This window comes from Gouania willdenowi, chromosome 8 (assembly GCF_900634775.1).
Source record: "Gouania willdenowi chromosome 8, fGouWil2.1, whole genome shotgun sequence".
Lineage (NCBI taxonomy): Eukaryota > Metazoa > Chordata > Actinopteri > Blenniiformes > Gobiesocidae > Gouania > Gouania willdenowi.
The window spans coordinates 13,062,341-13,082,875 of NC_041051.1; the positions used below are offsets into that span (position 1 = coordinate 13,062,341).

Below are 20,535 nucleotides of genomic sequence, written 5' to 3' on the forward strand. Positions count from 1 at the left end.
GAGGTCCGAGGCCATATCGTTTAAAGGCTAAAGTTTTAGGATTTAAGCACATTTCATCACATTGTTGTTTGTCTAAAACTTACTGAGAGGCCAAAACATAATTCAGAATGATTTATTAAAAAAGTCTCTTCCAAACTAAAAAAAAAACTCCTGAGAGAAGCTTAAGTTTTTTTGTGGTGAATATTAAATAATAGATATGATGTGGACAAAGCCTTTAATCTACACTTATCATTTTTTTGGCATAATTTCTGCACATATTTAAAAAGCACGAAACAAGCATGATTAAACAGTAACTGTAGAGGCAGGATGATTCTCACTATCTAGATATGAAGTAAAAACATTATCATTGGACGTCTTTAAACTTCTATATTTTTAAATATTTTTTCAACAGTCATAAAAGTGTTTTTTTTTTCTTCTTCGGAGTTGTTGCCATAAACTGTGAGCGCCCCACTGAAGGGGTTTTAATAACATTATACCAACTTAAGGGAATTACAGTAGTGTGTGGGCAGTGATGAAAAGATCCTTTGTTAGGAACGTATAAAATCTTTTATGTACAGTACATGCAGAATTGATATTGCCTTGTAATCACTAAATCATTCACCTTGGGTCGTACCAGAGGTGTCCAATCACATCAGAAGAAGAACAAGCCATGATGTGTTGCTGCCCTATACAACTTTTCCACTTCCGATATGATACCGATATTGCAGGCTTGCGCATCGGCCGATACCGATATTGATCTGATACGATATCAGCACAAATCTTACATACTTTTATTACTTATTTTGTGGTGTGGAATGTTAGAAAAGGCTTGGTCAAGTGATGTTACTCAAACAGAGAACTATAATCAGCAACAGTAGGTTACTTTGTTGGAGTGTGAACCACAGTCACCTATGGATAGAAGTGCTGGAGCAGAACATTTTATATCTGTGATTTTAGATGGTGTGTTAAATCATTGATCATGTTGGCAAAAATACTGTATTCGTACACTAGTTTAGTTTAACTAGCTAAAACAAGTTACGTTTTTTGTCAATTGTCAACAAAATTGCTTAAGATATAAACCTGATTAAATTATAAAGTCTGAGCCTGTGGCGCAAAAACCCTATAGTGATCACAAAGGTACTTGGGAGCATTAGCATTAGCTAAAATCAGGAGTATTAGCATTAGCTAAAAGCAGGAAATAGTTTCAGAAACAATAAAAAGGTGCCGTCTCGCAAATGATGGATCTTTTGAGAAACTTGATTACGTTGGTCGAATACGGTAAGAAATAGTGATACACCGATACATCACAGGCTGATATTATCGGCCGATTTTTACGTGTATCGGCATCAGCCGATGCGGGCTGCTGCGTTCGCCGATCCGCATTATTTACAGAGAGCATAAATATATTTTACTTGTTCTTGTTCTACATCACCTGTTTTTAATATTTGTTAAATATGTTTTATCTGTTGTCATTCTACCTCACTTCCACTTTCCTTTTTTAAAAATTGAGACTCGTACCATTTGTTATCATCATTGTGTAATTTTTATGATGTAAATTGAAGGAGCAAAAGTAGTATTGGCTCCAAATATCGGCTCAAGAAAACCGGCTGTCCGTATCGGTCATCGGCTAAGGCTGATGGGAAAAAAATCGGGATCGGCATCGGCTTTAAAAAAAATATGTTCATATGGGTCTATCCCTAGTAACAAATATGGTTATTCTTGGACTTTATTTAGCCCCTAACCGCCTGAAGAGAGTCCAAAATTGGTTAGTCACATTTCTTCAACAAGTCCGTCTTCAGGAGAGACTCTTCAGATCGTAACACAAGTCTTGATTGATAACGATTTGGTTTTACTTTCTCGAATCAAAGCACGATTATGATGTGTTCTTGTTAAACACAAATAATAATAATCCACTCCACAGTAATATGCATAATATGTTATGCTTCGATTTTAGTGTATGGGGAATGATTTCTACTGTGTAAAGTATTTGTGCCTAAAGTTTTATATGGAGGGCAATGTAAGCACTATAAAATCTCCTCCTGAATTGTTTCTTTGGGGAATATCCAGTTTCTAACCATTATCTTTGAAATATGCAAGGAAACTAAGTGACAAGCTATGGTTTGAAGTTCTGTCATTTCAACCCAATTATTAAATTAAGTTACACTGTATCATGTTCAAGGAGAAAAATCTTGTTGACATTAAAGTGCTTTTGTGGGCCTCTTATTACTCAAAATTAAATTTAAGTAATCATAATAAAAAGATCAAACAAAATTAAATATAAAATCAAATGATGGTAGGTTTTATTCATGCCGTTTAATTCACTAAAGCTATCTCGGTCTTTATGTATTAGGATGTGTAGTACCAATGATCCAAATGTAAGAATCCACAGATACTTTACAGCTCAGGCTTAAACTGCTGGTTTTACAATCTAACAGGTGGAAAGTATGGGATCAAAGGTAAAAACTCACTAAGTGTTGGGTGTGGTGTGACCTCTGACCCCTCACAGATGGACTCTGCATCTGCAAAGCAGGCGAGGAAGTAGAAAGACAAAGTCGACGAAACTTTTCCAAGGCGGTAACCAGTAAGAATTGATTGATTTAGTGAGGGTTAAACAGGTAGAGTAGGTGTTACATAATGAAAAAGACTAAAGCTAAGGTAAGAAAGGTATATTAATCTGTGCGTTTGCTTCACTGACAATAGAAAACAGAATCCAACGGGGAGATTTGCGACCCCGCCCCTTGGATCGTTGCTGACGTTTTCTAAGGCTATAACTACGACTGACCCCACCACTGCTGACACATGCACACACCCAAACCACAGCGTCTGGATGCACACTGACTACCACCCCCCACACAATCACTCCACTCACAAACACTCACCGCTAAGAGGATTATTTTCTGCTTCTGTCCTCATCACATCCTCAGACAGAAAAGAAAACCTCCCGTTCTATTATTCTGGCTCCTCTCCAGTAGCTACTTCATTTTCTTAATGTCACACTTCTTTACGTTTTCTCTCTATGCCATATCATCCACCTCCGTTATGTCCCTCCTCTCTGGCCTTAAGCTTTCACTTCACCCCAGCTTTGCATTTTTTGTGACGTTATTTAGCCCAAACCTAACTCATAATATATCGCTTTAACATACTGGCCTAAGCATGCAGTTCTGTGATCCTGCCACAGAAAGTACCACACCGGATCTTACATAGCATTATGTAATAGGAGCATGCAGCCACTTGGGAAGGACTATGGAGAACAGCTGGATAACAGGGCCAGAGGGATACACGTGTTCACAAGCTTCAGCACAGGGAGAAACTTGTTTTTTTCCTTCATTGAAAGTCTTTCAAAAACAAGAAAATGCATTTGAAGCAAAGCAAAAAAAGAGAAAGTTTAGATAGAGGGAAAGAGGGAAGGAATGCACCAGGAAACATTTTGGTGAGCTACCAGTGGCCTCAAGCCACAGAGTTCAGACACTGAAGAATTCCTTGCAGAAAGTGTTTTTGAGGACGTTGCTTTCTAATCTTTCAATGTCAGATCTCCTTATCATGATGCAGCAAAAAACACTGGATTTTTTACCCACAAATAGGGAGCGTGAGTTTAGCTTAGACAGTTGTGAGACAGGTTAGTGTCAGCCTACTGGTCATGTGTCCCTCGTTCTCTTCAATAGCGAGAAAAGGAGGAAAACACAGAACAGAGGAGGCGGGCTGATGGAGTGGTTTGAAGTCAATAGAGGACAAAAGAAAGGGAGGATGGAAGCTTATAGCGTTACCCGTGCATGAATGATCAACAACCCTTCGGGGAAAAAACAACCTTTTCTACGTTTTGCTTGGCAACTACAGTGGTAGTGATTGAGTTGGGTGAGCATTGAACGGAGGAATTAGAAAATCTTCACCAATGTTAATATCATATGATCTTTTTTGTCAAATAAGCAACTGACCAACAATGAAGTGAGAGAGAACAGCTGGAAAGCCAAAACTTTAGAAACACATGATGAATGGCTCAATTACAGTAGCAGAGAGGTTCATAGGGCAAAAAAATGTTTAAATGTTTTTTAGATTATTGCTAAAGCATTATGTTAACTCTATGCTAGATTTAAAACAATTGGCTGATGGAAACATTTACAATAATTTCATGCAAAATTACAACCGCTGTAAATAAGGTTTAAATTCAATAAAGAAAATTAAAAGTGAAATTTATCTGGTTTTTGATTTACCTGTAATTAATGGCACCTGATAATGAGATAATCTGGTTTTCTCTCTATATTATCAAAACTTCTAAAACAGTTACCAAGGTTACCTAGGGCAAGAGGTTCATTGGGCAAAAAAAGATTAGATTAGACTCTAATCTAAACATTGTTTAGATTATTGCTCTAATGCTCTAATCATTAGAGCATTACATTAACTCTATGCTTGATTTAAAACAATTCTGTGATGAAAACTTTTACAATGATTTCATGCAAAAGTACAACCGCTGTAAATAGGGTCTTCAATTAAATAAAGTGAAATTTATCTTGTTTTTGATTTATGAGTGCTTAAAGGTGCAGTCCGCAACTGTCAGATCCCTCTCCCTAAACCCCGCTGCTCTCTTGTCCTGCCTCCAAACTTTCCAAATCCCTCCCTCAGAGGAGCTAACAAGCTAACATTAGTCCGACAGCAACATCACAGTAATATAACATGCTCTGTTAAAAGCATATTACTGCAGCGCTTCTCTCTCAATGTGCACACACCTCAGCAACAGCAGCAACAACACAGTGTCACTTACAGCAGCCCACACGGAGGCTGCTGCGCGCGTATGAACAACACATGCACCACAGAGTTCTAGTGTAACAATTACAAATCAAACATGATGTAAACCAAGCAGCAGTAATTACCTTTCAAGCAGAAAAGTCGCCAATTCCATCTTCTACTCCTCCAGACTATACACTGTAAAAAAGACTGCACTCTAGCTCTGGGAAAGGGGCGGGGCCTGTGAGCAACAGCTGTCAGACAGTCCATCAAACACAATCCTGGCTCTGATTGGTTCTTTTTGCTCGGTCGCGGTGCATTCTGGCACTAGTTTGATGTAAAGCTGTCCTTATATAGTGACAGCTTTAGCAAAGATGACAAAAAGTCACTTTTATAAGAGTTGCAGACTGCACCTTTAATGGCACCAGATAATGAGATAATCTGGTTTTCGCTCTAAAAGGTTAAACTTTATCAAATGTTTAACAGAAAAGTAAACTTCATCAACCGAAGATAAATAAATTTCACCCAAATATTGATTAAAGCTCTACTAAAATGATCTTAGCATGCAGTGAAAAGATTTGTAAATGAGCAGAAAGCGATACAAGTGAGTCTCTGTTGGTCTATTTCCACTCTGTGAATGGTTGGTGATCTTTTCCCTTGTGGATGTGGTCGGCTCCTTCTTCCTACAACACACACTGTTGATATTGACAGACCTGCCTAAATCAGACACTGAAGTATTTTACTCTCAGTGTTAAACATGAATGAAATAAGACCACACATGGCAGAACGACATATTCCCGTGGTCTCCCATTCCATCAGATTAGGCACTGAATAATGTATAAAAAGACAGCTGACTGAGATTTCACATTGTGTCATTAAGCCTCATGGCCTACTAAACCAGAGATTAGCACACGACACAGTGACCTTGGTCAACTCGGAGTGAGTGAGTTAGTCAGTGGGAAAGCAAGGCTACGTCGAAATGGATGAAGCAACAACAGAGTAATCAGTTTATTTGAAGACTTGGTTATTTATTGATATATCAGTGTGTTTCTGTGAGAACTGAGAAACATTGTTTTCATTGGAACAATAGAAGAAGAGCGGGGTGTTGCATGAGAAGGTGGCTGCATGTTGGCACAGCCACAGTCATACATATTAGACTTCCCAGTCATTTGTATTCAATGTGAAGAATATTGGACTGAATGTCCACGTGCAGCAACATGTGTTTTGAGTCACTGGTTGTTTTTTTTCTTCTTCAACAGACTCCTCCTCAAATACAGATGGGCACCAGAAGTTTTTAAAGAACTAAAACAGTTTCAATCCACACAGTCCCATCAGGGCAGCGATCGGCGGTGGAAAAAATAAGAAGGTAACCCAATGAGGATGATGACTTAGCGACGGTTTGAGTAATAAGGCCGTGAATCGATTCAAAACTAATAATCAAAGAATCTTCACAAAGCTGTAGTGCAGGCTTTTAAAGGGGTGACTAATGTTACAGTAATGTGGGGCATTTCACAACATAGCTGATTTGCAGTGCAGCAAAGGGTAGCAGGCGCCTAAAAACGCAGCACGAGGCCAGCCACCATCGGAGAGGGGTGGAGGGAAGAGAGAAGGCCCGGCTTGTCTTTACATACAGGAAATGTGATCAGCATCCCCACCCAGACCACTCAGCTGAGACTCCTGCAGTCTGCTGGGTGCACTGAACTCCCCAATGTTTTCACAGAACCAAAAACCTGCTGCGTCTCTCTTCCTTCCTGCCATATTGCGATCAGTTTCCCCTTTCTTTCATCGCCATCTCTCACATTCCCGAATCCCTCGTTCCCCGACCAGTAAAGCATAACTTTAGTCCATTACCATGGCCTCTCCCTGCAGCCAGTGATGCAATCCTTAGACTCCTGTGTGCAATCACGGTCTGGATTTGGCTCTGCAGCCAAAGCAGGGGCGTCACCTCCACACACACAGTAGGGAGGCAACAGTAGGGGCGAGAGGAGGGAGGGAGGCAAAGGAATGAAGCAAATGGAAAAAGGGAGGGAAGCATTGTATGATACAGATTAAAAAGTACTGGAATAAACACTTACTGCTGTTTTATAATCATTTCTGACTAAACTTAAGGTAAACTTGGATATGCTTGTGTCTATATAGTGTGGTGTGTTTGGCATCGTCACTTTTTATGTCGGTGTTTGTGGATGAAGGAAAAATGCAGCATCCCACCTCTCTTCCTCTCATCAGCCCACTGAACAGCTGTGTATGTTTGGACTGCTGGATACAATCTGCATATCGGAAGTAATGCTTTGCTACCCCCACGCAGTCGGAATACTGTCATTCCAGCTGACTCACAACAACACCTTAACAGCTCTAACAGCTAGCCTCAGGCTCGCTTTAAAAAGCCAACAGATATTTGTCTCTGTTGGCTTTAGTTTTGATTATTGAGGCTTTAATTCTCCACTATTTCTGTGAAGCTGAAGACGCACAAGTGTTTACAACGAGTGTCAGAAACAGTGGAAGGAGCACTTAAATGATAAATAAATAAGTGAAACATTCAGACTTATATAGGGGATGTAACAAAACTCCAAACTCACGATACAATATGAAATACGATATAGGGCTCAAGACACGAAATACTCACGATGTAACGATTAATCGTAAGGCAGTTAAAAATCGATTCATAGGTATAACGATTCACATCGATGCTGTGAAAATTGAATCGCAGTACTTTTTCCCAGAAGTGTTGGCGTCGAGCCAAATCTGCTAATACTTTCTTTCTGGCCGCCTTCTACTCTTAAACATGTTCATAAATGATTCATTACCCCTTTAGCACCGAAAGAATATCTGTAATATTACGTGAATATCTGTAAAAGTCACGTTTTTCTATTAGCTCTGTCTGCTAGCATAGCATCTCTTCTTCACTGCAAAGTATCTGCATGCCAACCAACCACAGGGTTACCAGCGCCCTCTGCTGGTCCAAACAAATATCTGACCTAAATACAGTAAAAAAAAAATTTTGTTTGTTTTTTTAGTCCAATTGTTAAGGCACAAAATAGATTTTCAGTTGCACTTTTAAAAAGAAAAAGAAATATTATGCAGTTTTGTATTGTTTACTATAGAACCAGAAGTTAAATAATGAGCTTCTTCTTCATTTGTATTATTCCTTTATTTATTTCATTCAAGATTTATTTTTAGTTAAATTGCATTGTTTTGAATAGTTTATCAAGGGATTCTTTTGACAATGAAAAATAGTATAGTATTTTCCCAAAAAAAATAAAGGAATATTTTTCAGTCATTTATATACAGTCCCATTTTGTAAAATAAATCGTGAGAGAATCGTATCGTAAACCCAGTATCGTGAATCGAATCGTATCGGGAGTTGAGTGAATCGTTACATCCCTACACGATACGATATCAAAATGTAGGAAAAAAAAAGAAAAATCCCAATGAAGACTAATAAACATGTAACAAATCTTCGTTGATGGAAAACAATTTGACTGCAAAAGTTGGAGACAAAGTGTGAGAGTGTTTTACAAATAAAAAATAAAAACAAATTTACCAATCCCATGCCAACTGTTTTAAAAAATATATATATATATATTTATTAGTAAGCACTTTTTTGGGGACTCAAAGTCGCTTTACAGAATACAGAAAAATAAAAAATAAAGAAATAATGAAAGTAAAAGAAAGGTTAAGGAAAAGCAAGTTTAAAAAGTTAGGTTTTAAGGAGTGTTTTAAATTTCTAATTTCTCAAACATAAGTTTTGAAAGCGTTTGTCTAAGGGCACATGTGTCAAACTCAAGGGGGCCAAGTCTGGCCCTTTAGCGCATCCAATTTGGCTCACAGTAAGAAAGTAAAAATGACAAAGAAAACATGAATTATTGTGTAAATTACCAAATAATCCAGTTGTAGATATCTCAAATTCACCAATTTAATAAAACTCTACAATATTATTAGGGGTATGCATTTTTCCTTTATATTATATGAATCCAGTAATTTTCATTTGGAAATTATGGAAGGAACTCTTAATTTTTCCCACAAATCTTGCAATTTCTCACAAAAATTGGAAACAAAATCAAGAATTTTTTAAGTGAACTGATATTGAAAACTAATGTACAATGATGTTCAAATTGTTCTAAAGTGAATATTAGTTAAACGACATGTATTACACAGCACACAGGCTAGCATGCTTTAATTCAGAGAGCTTGTGAGTGACCTAAGTCTTTACTAATCATAGAAGCAATCTCTATGCCTATAGGTGATGGATTTTTACACCAAATGTCAATACATAATAGCAATACCTGAATTCAATTATTTGGAGTGGCTGAACACTTTTGGCTTTCTATATTGTCTTTGTTCACAATCACTCCTCCATCGTCTCAGTACGCACGTCACCATGACACATGCATTACACACATACTGAATCAATATAATAGAAGCATCGTGCTCAATAGCACAGTCAAGAAAACGCTCCCTCCAGTGACCTTCATGCTACATTGTGGTGGTCATATTGATAATAATGTAATCCGGTTCGTAATATCAGCATTATAATTGACAGTCAGTATTTTTCACATGTCAGAATAGGAGCATGTTGGAGACCGAGTCTTATTATACGTGCCCCTTTTTGTTAAACAAAAGAATGTCTAAGTGGATGGTCGCCGATCATTTTTTTACATTATAACAGGTACAACTTTATAAAATTATTTATTCACAGATGTCTGAAGTTTATCAACTTTTTATACATATGTTTAATTTGGACAATAGTATGACATGTTTTTAAATAGTCATCCAACAAGTTCCACAACCTAGAACAGAATTATTCCATAGAAAGAACAGAATCCTGTTACCCTGAATGTCCCAAGTGTAGGATGAATTGAGTATTCTCTTATTATTATTATTATTATTATTATTATTATTATTATTATTATTATTATTATTATTTTTCTACCTTTGTGTCTGTGATGTATTGTCACTAAACAAAGGGACTTCTTGATTTTTGAATCAGCTGAAAATAAGTATCCACCTTTTTTTTTTTTTAACCTATAATCCGCATCATTTAATAAACTTCTTCAACATGTATTTATCTATGTATTTATTGAGTTAATTGTCACCATTCCAATGGTGAAAACAGTCATTGTTTGTTACCCGCACACGCACATGTTGCAGATTTACAAGGCTTGCAGATGCAGACCTTCCCTAAAGGCAGGCAGCACCTACGAGCACAAGGTCAGCTTAGGAATGCAAAGAACTGGCACCTGCCTACATATTACACACACACACACACACACACACACACACACACACACACACACAGACACACACACACAAGCACACACAAGCACACACAAGCACAAAAAGCCTCTGGTGACCACACCTTAACTCCAGGTTGGGATTTGAGTTTGAAATGGGATATCACACACACACACACACACGCACAAACACAGGGTCCTGAGCACGCTAGCTGGCTGTGGGTTGGGTATTTCAGTTGTCAGTACTGTGGTAGCCGCTCCAGCATTGGGAGGGGTGCGTCTGCCTCACAGTCATTTCCTGGACGGGGATATTATGGCACCACACGCATGAGAAACAAACCTCTTTCACATGTACACACAGACCCCTGCCACTTTCATTTGCTCGCAGCTCACTGAGGTGGGAGTTAGTAGCAAAAAAAAAAAAAACCCTGGGAAGCAGCTCCTCTTTTCTAACAGCCGGTGTAAGATGATCTCTGCAGCCGCTTTATGCAACAGGGCCTCCTGGAGGCAAGGTGTGGGCTGGTGGGTGTCTTCTTTACTGCTGGGTGAAGCTGATGACCGCTGCGTGGTCGAGTCACTGATTTAATGGCTTCTAGTGATGCCTATACTCAATATGCTGCGGCTAGAAAAGGCCACGCAGGGAGAACGGTGCGTTTCCATTAGCGTGCACAGGCGTGTGTGAGTCCTATGGAGTGCATAAGTGCATTTTATGGACAAAGGACGAAGAGAAAAAAAAGCAGAGCCGCCGTTTAGCAGGCAGAGAAAAAGGAAAACAGGAAGAGACATAAAACAGCAGAGTAATTAGTGGACTATGTTTGTGTAAGAGGGTGTGGTTCCACATGATGAGCAAGGAGCACCTGTAATATTCCCTTCCCATATACCAGAGCAGGGGTCACCAATACGGTGCAAGCGGGCACCAGGTAGCATGCGTGGACCATGTGCGGGGCCCTCAGGAGCTCTAGTCACCAATGAGCACCGTCTAAAATCTGATTTACTTTCCAGGATTCAAACTCACAAAGTTAAATATATGACAGATGTAAATACAGTAGTACTTAGTAGAGTTAAATACTGCTGCACGTGATAACGTTTCAGTATTAAATTACCATCTTCAAATGTTTATTTTCACTAAAACACACACCAATGTTTAGAAGTGCTGTAGATTTGTTGTATGGTAACTTGTATGTTATATATAAAAGGTAGTTTTTTGTAAAATACGACATAATTTTTACATTTTTACAAATGTTACACGTTATACGATCAGGTCAAAGTTGGTTATTAGCAGCTCATAAGAAGATAATTACCTATGAAGTGTAATGAAAATAGAGCAATTGCATAAATTAGGAGAAATAAAGTGTTGTATGTTGAAACGTAAACATTTCCTACCTTTTGAAGTTATTGATAGCCTTCGTTATTATCCTTCCCTCTAATTAAAGTGAAACCGTGAACATTTAGTATTTAAGAAGCCACGCGTGGCTCTTTCATCCCTCTGCTGTGGCTCTCTGTGGTGTGTGTATTCATTTTTTACGGGGGATTCAGACTGACTTTAACGTGGAGAGGAATCTATGTCGGGTATAGGACTCGATCACTGTCCATATAACGTAAACCTCGCGGTTCGAACCCACAGATTTTCGCTAAGTACACATCAAACAGAATTAGGGCCTTTTGTTCTTAAATACAAGAAAGACTGAAATGGACATTTAGTGTGTTATTCAAAGATAACCTTCAACTCAGTCTTTTTTTCCCGGAGTTCAAAATATTTTGGTTACATACTGTACACAAATGTAAGCTCATTCTCTCTGTAGCAGTTAACTAATTTTATAAATGCAACACACTATAGTTTGTTTATACACAGCGTGAAGGTAAAAAAATGTTTGTTTGTGGCTCCTAATGCTTTCTTTTCTGACGGAAATGGGTCCAAATGCTCTTTGGGTGATAAAAGTTGCCGACTTCTGCCATATACAGTCAGCTATACCTCTAACAAAACTGTACAAATAAACACAGCCATCAACCAACAGAGGCCTTGCACTCAGTGACCCCGCCCACCAGATCTCCTTTAAAAACTGGTCAAAATGACAATCTTCTCTTTCTCTCCCTTTGTCTCCCTTTCTTCTTCATTTTTTCCCCCCTTTTTCGTGTCAATACTCCTGTGTTTTAACTCCACTAAGCAACAGGCTCCGCCCTGCAAAGCTTTCATCTTTTCTCCCTCCCTCTAAGAGACGGAGAGACAAAAAAGAGACAGATGCAAAGGGACAGATGGAGGACGACGGAGATGGCGATAGACAGAGCTGAACATAATGCTGCATAACAGAGCAGCTCCAAACTCCTCATTCCAATTCGTTGGCACGTCGAGCAAAAATCTGGAACTGCTTTCCTTCTCGTTGCTGTTTGGCAAAACACATTGAACGCATGCGCTTTAAAGGTTTGGTGGTTTATAAAGAATGAGCCAGTGGGAGAATATGAAAAGTGTTGAAGGTCGTGGTGATATTAACGCTTCTGTATACGCTATTACATTTACATTAATTTGAAGAAATGCCGAGTGCATTATGACTGAGAGAAGCATTGAACGAGAGGAAGGACGTAGCAATGTTCAGAATATTGACAGAACTAATTAACTTTTTAATGAGAGTGTTTTCTGGAAGCATCTGAGGTCAGAATTACTTTTTTATTTCACTAACTCTAACCTCAAACATTCCCAAATTACATAAGGCTTCTTCATGAGAAAAATAAAACAGCCATATGTATTAAATTAGCCCTGGCAACGTCTCTACAATGCCACAGAGAACGTAAACACTCACAGGCGCAACTATTCTATCTGGCTCACTATTTTACTGCCATGTATAAGATGATTTATATAATGTGCACACATTGCTTTAAAGGTAAAAAAAGCTCATGGAAAATGGGAGATGAAAATGAGAGGAAGAGAAGAGAGAAAAAAAGGCAGGGTTAGAAATGAGGAGGAGGAGGAGGAAGTCCAAGAAAGTTGGAAATGAGGAAGAAGAGGGAGGGGAGAAGCGAGGATAGAGGAGGGGGTGAAGGGGCAAAATGTGGAAGCTTGCTGACAGGATTGGATGTGCCCAGACAGAGCCAGGCCTAGACATGAGAGTCCTCCTTGATGCTCAGAAATGCCTCCACCCGTCCTTCCCTTGTCCTGAAAAAACACCTCTGTCTTCTTCTTCTTCTGTTACCGAATGGCAAAGCAGCTCTAATATAACCTCTAAACACTCAAACGCGTTCAAATCTCAGCCACACTAAAATGCTAGAATGACAAAGGTACATAAAAAATCCAGAGTTTTGACCAACTACATCACTAATAATATAAAACAGCTGTATCTCCCTTTGAACTGCAGTGGCGAGACCCTTCAAAAGCATGCCTCGTGGCTCATTTAAACCTAAAGAGTGTCAAACTGGATACATATTTGAAATGAAATGTCCTTTCACCTCCCATTCCATCTCATTCTTTTCAATTCAAACGTTTCTTCTTCTTTCTTTTTTTTTTATCCAACTTTAATCTATCCGCAGCACTCTACCGCTATAGGGTCTGTATAATGTCTGAAGGGGTAGGCAAGCAAAAATGTTCTCATGATGGAAGCACAGAGAGGGGAGTGCAGAAGGCACATTAAAGTGCATGAGAAGAGGCAGGGCGGGGCGGTTGGATTGAGGCACTCAGTTTGTCTGTGTTTATTTTGGAAATGCAGGCCTGTAGACTCGCAGCAGATGAAATGACCCGTGAACGTCACCGCGTAGAATCGTGGCAGAAAAGAAAACAAAAGAAAACTCCCTTGAAAAGTCCCACACAGGTGATTTAAGAAATATTTCCCCCAAATAACCCACCCCGGGGATAGGAGAATGGTCTGCTCCTGGAGGAAGCACAGAGGCCGTGAGGAGATTAGTGGTTACAGTTTAACTGGAAAAAAATGCACGTAGCGTGAGCTGGGCTAGCCAAAGAGCACAGAGTGGTTTGCACTGGTCTGTGTAGGTCTGCATGTTTGCATGAGTCAAACTGTGTAAGTGTCTGCATTGTCTGTTCCTAATGTATGGGCCCACGAGCTGCCATCACGCCACACTCACTAACACATTACACTGCCAGTGTGTCACTGCACTGACACATGTTAGTGATTAGTGAGAACAGACTTAGTGGGGAAAGTTCTGAACTGGGACTGGGATGATAGCTGAGAGACATTCAGTGGTATTTTAGAGTTTCATTTTCATTTTGAATCTGATTTGTTTCGATTATTTATGTGAATTTACATTCGTCATTGTTTTATGGCTCATTGTAATGAAGACATGATTAAAAACATATTACCTTGTGGGCTCGTTTGTTTGGAAAATGCACAAGTTCTTTATTAATTTGGAACCAGATTCATCCACTTCACGTCACGCTACTTCATGTTTTCTTCTACATTTTATTTTATTTTGGTGACAGATTTACAGCACCCATTACAGCTCTGGAATATTTACTATTTATTGTTAATCAATTATTATTATTATTATAACTACTATCTAGGGTTGGGCAATATAGACTAAAATTCATATCTTTTTTCTCATAATGGCAATATATATGTTATAAATTTCATTATTTTTAATTAAAATAAAGTCTTACTAGAAAGATGATTCTGGGTTAAATTTGCTAATGCAAAATGCTACTATGGCACATTTATTAACAAACAGCTGAACAATATGTGCCACTTTTGGCTTTTTCTCCTGTAAGAGACAGCACGTGTGAGTGAGTTCTGTAGTGTGGCTTGTTTAGGGGAAGGTCTGGGTTATAACACACTCAGTAATGTATCAAACTGTGCTTTTCAAGCTGTTCTGAGAAGTAGCAACTCCTAAAATAAGTATTTTAATACAAAATAAGCTATAAAATATATATATTGATATAGGCGATATTGTCATTTTCTCGATATATTGCTTAGCCCTACTACTATCTATGACCTGACATGGAATAGACAAAGTGCATTCATGAATGACAACAGTTTGCATGTTTTCCTGCTGTGGCATTAGTGTTTCTTTCAGGTGTTCTGTTTTCCAGCACAATAACAAGATAAATGCGTATCTGTGGTTGTTTGTCGATAGTAGTGTGTGTTGGTCCAATAATGGACTGCCTAATTGTCAAAGGTGTATCCTGTCTTCCACCTGTAAAACTGCTGGACATTACTTTTTTTTTTTTATCAGATAAAGACATATTAAAGATAATTTTATAAAAAAAAAAAAAAAAAAAAAAAAGTTGTTTTGATCTCCACTGTAAACACTCCGTTTGTTGGGATGTGGAGTACCGTATACCAGTGGTTCCCAAACTTCTCCCAGTCCCGTACCCCTTCAGACCTTTAATCTGAAGCCATGTACCCCCTACTCCTGCACACTTAAAAAACACAATAATATAATGTCATGTACGGCACAATGTCGCCCTACAGTGAAATGTGTCTCTGAACTTTACCTATCCTGTTGAGGACTAATATATGAGAAAAATAATAATAATCTGTAAGCACACAATAACACGTCTTATTCAGAATTATCACTTGATTTATTTATTAAACTGGCCTACTGGCATTTTCTATGAAAAAAAATCTCACTTTTTCCATCACCCTGAACCTGTGAAATACAACTCACTACAACTTTAATGAGGGCAATGTTTGTAAGAGTTTGAGTCTTAATCATTAAATCTTAATCTAAAATCGTTCTCGACGCAAAGTCATTATCTGTATTTTGTTGATGTTTTGTCTGAAATTCCACTTTCACACAAGTACGTGGTGGCAAATGGCATCAGCACATTTTGGCTAGCGCAAAGCAATTTAGCTCTCGTCATATTTGCGCTTTTTTAAGGAGATGTGTAATTTGTGGCAATGCATGGAGGCTCCTAACTCTAGTTTCAAATTTTAAATTGTATTCACGTATCCCCTGTGACAATTTGGAAACACCTGGGGGTACCTGTACCCCACTTTGGGAAACTAGGCCGTATACGGAGGATTTGTTCCCAGTATTCCCTGTGATATCGGAATGAGGTAAAAACACTTCTATTTATTCGTCTCCATGACTCCACATCCCACAATGCAAATCGTGAAAAGTAATCGAATAAGGTTTTTACGGTAAAGATGAAAACAAACTGTCAAGCTGCAATTTCAACCTTTTACATTTTTTTTTTTTTTTTTCAAACAAATGATTGATCTATGTGACCTACCTATGCCTTTATCTGTTGCTTTAAATAAGCATTGTAAGAAAAATATAGCATTATGATATTGTACAGTTTAGGAGTGTGAAAAAAAATTGATTTCACGATATATCGCGATTTTTTTAGGTGTCGATTTTAAATCAATTTTTTTTTTCCTGATATTTAATCAGTATTTTTGTTATTGTGTTTTTCACATTTTCGTGGACGTGTGTTTTTCTGTTAAGACTGATAAGAGATGTTGTCACTTCTCAGCGGAGCAGCCGAACTACAGGGCACGTTGACCAGCTCCTGTTCCTAAATAAAAACCGTGAAAACTCTGCCAGTTCCGCACCTAATAGTAATAATAATAATAATAGTAATAATAATAATAATAATAAATAGGATGTTTTCAAGCAAATAGTTTTGACTCAAGTTGTCCTCTGAATGATCAATATCTTCTGATGAACATAAACAGCAACTTGATTTTTCCTCTCTACGTTTAATTTTGATATTGACTGGGTAGAATATCGCAATATATCGTCACAATATCATATCGTGACCCAAGTATTGTGATACATATCGTATTGCAACATCCTTGCCAGTACTCACCCCTAGCACAGAGTAGCACAAAGACGTCCACTAATCTGTAACTGAGGAGTACAAACTTTTACATACTGTGGCCAAGAATGAACCATTAATGCTACATTTTTATTCCCACAACACATTGAATCCTTGGACCAGCACCGAGTCACAAAGAAAGAAAATTATGTTCTTTATTTTGAAAAATTCCTAATTGCGCTTTAACACTAATTACTCCTGTGCTTGATGAAGCACGCCTCGAATGGCCTTGATGCACGCACACACACACATACACGCACACACAGAGTGAACTCAAGCAGCACCGCACACACACATACATGCACTAACAACTTGTGAACTTTAAAATGTGTTGTGTTTTACTGTCAGCTCGACCTTAAGATATCACACAATGAGTTTAACCCCGAGGTCATTTGTGTCTATTTAAACTGAAGTCATGTGTGTGTGTATCCCTGTGAAGTTTAATGTCAGTTGTGTATCACGTTGTGTGCTTTCACTGCATGTTGCCTCATTCACTGACCACTGTAATCCTCCCTCCCCTGCTGCTGAGTTGCCTTTCAGCTTTGACCGTAATCCCCAGCAGCCGAGGATCCCTGCTGTGATATTAATTCAAACACTCACGCTGGCTCACACACTGCAGTTTGTGCAAAGAACATCCCACCCACTCACTGCATGTAATATTTGTCTCCTCAGAGACTTCCTATAATAATATATATATTTGTATTGCTTATTTTGTATTAAAATACTTGTTTTAGGAGTCACAGTTAGATGGATTTCTCATTGTGTCCTAACGAGGGCTGCACGATTATGGCCAAAATGATAATCCCGATTATAATCACAATTATTTAATATATTAGGGAAAAATATGTAGTTTTAATTCACTACTTTGAAACAAACAATATGTGTACAGTTTACAGTGCAATGCTAAGATTTAAAATAGAATTATAATTTTGAAAAAACTTAACCCAAGAATTTACTGTACTAGACTGGTGCCCTTTCTAGGGTGTACCCCCGCCTAACACCCAATTAGAGCTGGAGATAGACACCCAGACCCCCGCGACCCAGAAAAAAAGGAACAAGCGGGTCAGAAAATGGATGAATAGCTAGAACCCAACAATTTAAAATGTACCAAACGTTAACGGAATAAATACACTATTCCAATGTGCAGAGTTCGTATTTTAAATAATCTAATTGTGGCACCCAAAATCGTGATCACAATGAATATTTGATTAATTGTGCAGCCCTAGTCCTAATCAAGAACAACCACTAAACAAGCCACACTACAGAACTCAACTCACTCACACGTGCTGTCCCTTATAGGACAAAAAGCCAACAGTGGCACATGTGCAGCTGTTTGTTAATAAATGCGCCTGTATTGGCATTTTTTATCGGCAAATTTAACCCTTAATTGTCTTTCTGGTCAAACTTTATCGGGTTAAAATGATCGAGATTTGTATCGTATATCAACATTTTGAGAAAAAAATAGAGATATGAGTTATGGTCCACATTGCCCTATAGCCCTAGTGACCATGTTTTTTATGGTGCATGGTACAGCGTGTCATTTCAAACTAAAAGCGCTAACTCCTACACTATGTGCAGTGTGCGTTTATGAGCCTGGTTTAAGGTATTAAGTACAAGTACACAGCGGGTTCCCACAATCTCTGCACCACATGATCCGTGGTTGCGTTCTGACGCAAGACTTTATCATGAGGGCCCACCTTTTCCACCATTAAACATCTGCCTCTCCCTCTCACTTTGGACCACAGCTGAGTGATGTCACACAGTCGCAGTGCGAGAGGCTCATTCTCTTAGCACATGGAAACTGAGGAGGGGGGGCAAAATAAAACCACACCCGGGTTTGGATTTTGGGGGCTGGAATAACAGGGAGCCCTGCAACATTAGTTAAAGTTGGTGTCAACGTTAAAGCTTCTTTGCTGCTATGGAGGAGTAGCCGAGGCAAAGAATAACATCACACAAGCACAATCAAACACCCTCAGCTGCCTGGAAGATGGCAGCCTGTTTCTCTGTGACTAAGGGCTGGTGGAGGTGCCGTCAGAACAATCCAGAAGATGGTGATAGATGTCTCCTGGTCTTGCCCTGGAGCCTTTTTTTCTGATGGATGCTGGGGTTGAACTGCAGCTGAACTGATCAGCAGCTAATTGGATAAACAATGTGGTGAGTGGGCTGTGGTTTTGAGAAACACCTGTGTGCACAACTATTGGAGACCATATCAGACTATTGCGCAATCTCCTAAAAAAAATGGTAACACTTTACGTGAAGTTTAATACAGAAGGCTGACATTACACTCAAATTATCTGTCATTAGCATTATTAAGGCTGTTATTCACTAATTTATGACACCATTGGAGCTATGTTGGCATTTTTTGGGTTAGGTAAAAGGACCTAGTAGGGTAACAAAGGGTTAGGGTTAAGGTTAGGAGGACTTTCCAGGATTCAAAGTCACAAAGATAAAATACATATGAGATGTAGTTAGTACTTTGTAGTAGGGCTAAATGATTTTGGAAAATAATCTAGTTGCAATTTTTTTCCTCAATATTGCGATTTAATATACGATTATTTTTTCAAGGGCCTCTTGTCAAGTGTTTTTCTATGAACACAAGCAATAAATCATTATGTTTCATAATTAACTATTTCAGATTTATTAAAGCTTGAAATAAATATAAAATATAAATTTTAAAGCACAAATTACTACAATAACTTGACATGACAGTACAACGAAAAAAAGATAAAAATGCAGTTTTTGCGATTAGAAAATCGCATTTTATGATATCCCAATAATATCTCAAATGCAATTAATCGTTCAGCCCTACTTAGTAGAGTTAAATACTGCTGCATGTGATCAAGTTTTAGTGTCAAATTAACCATCTTTAAATGATTGTTTTCACTGAAACATTGTGACAAATGTTTTTAAGTGTTGCAGATTGGGTGTTATATATTTTTAAAAATGCAAGATGGATTTTCGTAAATTATGACATATTTGTTACATTTCACAAAAATGAGATGTTATACAATTAGTTAAAAGTTGCTTTTCCATAGCTAGGAAAATAGGAAGATGATAATTTCCTATGAAATGTAATGAAAATGAAATAATCGCATAAATTAGGAGAAATAAAGTGTTACATTGGGAAACATAAACATTTCCTACTTTTTACGTTGCTGTTAGCCTTCCTTATTATACCCTCTAAATAACGTAAAACCATGAACATTTGGTATTTAGGAAGTGCTGTTCAAACCGGTAGCCCTTCAGACTACACTGTACCTATGAAGTAGCTCACAGTTTCACAAAGGCTGGTGACACTTAATGACAGCCATCATGACACCTTGTTCATGCTAATGACAGGTGTCATGTCATAATAATGACAGCGTAATGTCAACTTTCATGTATATAATGCCACGTAAAATCTTACCCAAAAAAATTCAATATGATATATGGCAAAGTCTCAAATGTACCCATGAACTCTAATGATCACCTTGGAAATATTTGTTCTAAATACCATCAGAAATAGCGCTGCAGCCCCCGAGAGTGCCTCGTTCTGCATTGTAGCCCAACGCTTGTTAATCACCAGCCTCCAGCACAGGCCTTGGCAGGGCTCGGCTCTCTCTCCCCTGGCATCTTCTGGAACAATGGGCCCATGGGAGGCAGCCAATAGAAAGAAGCTCCATCCCAAACTCAGTCCCAGTGTGCACACAATTAGGCTTAGGGACAGTGAAATTGTTTAATTGGAGGAAAATGGCTCTTTATCCAGGCCCCTCTTCCTGGGCTCATCCTTGCCCCTTGCATTACACGCTTGGCCAGAGCTCACTCACGGCTGAATCTAACAAATATGATCAAATGGGACGAGGA

The 20,535-nt window shown here is 38.5% G+C and overlaps 1 protein-coding gene across 2 annotated transcripts in view; it reads right to left on the reverse strand.

Annotated features, from left to right (window-relative positions):
• The window catches only part of glis2b (GLIS family zinc finger 2b), a 36,803-nt gene that overhangs the window by 14,155 nt on the left and 2,113 nt on the right, over positions 1-20,535 (reverse strand). The window lies entirely within an intron of this gene.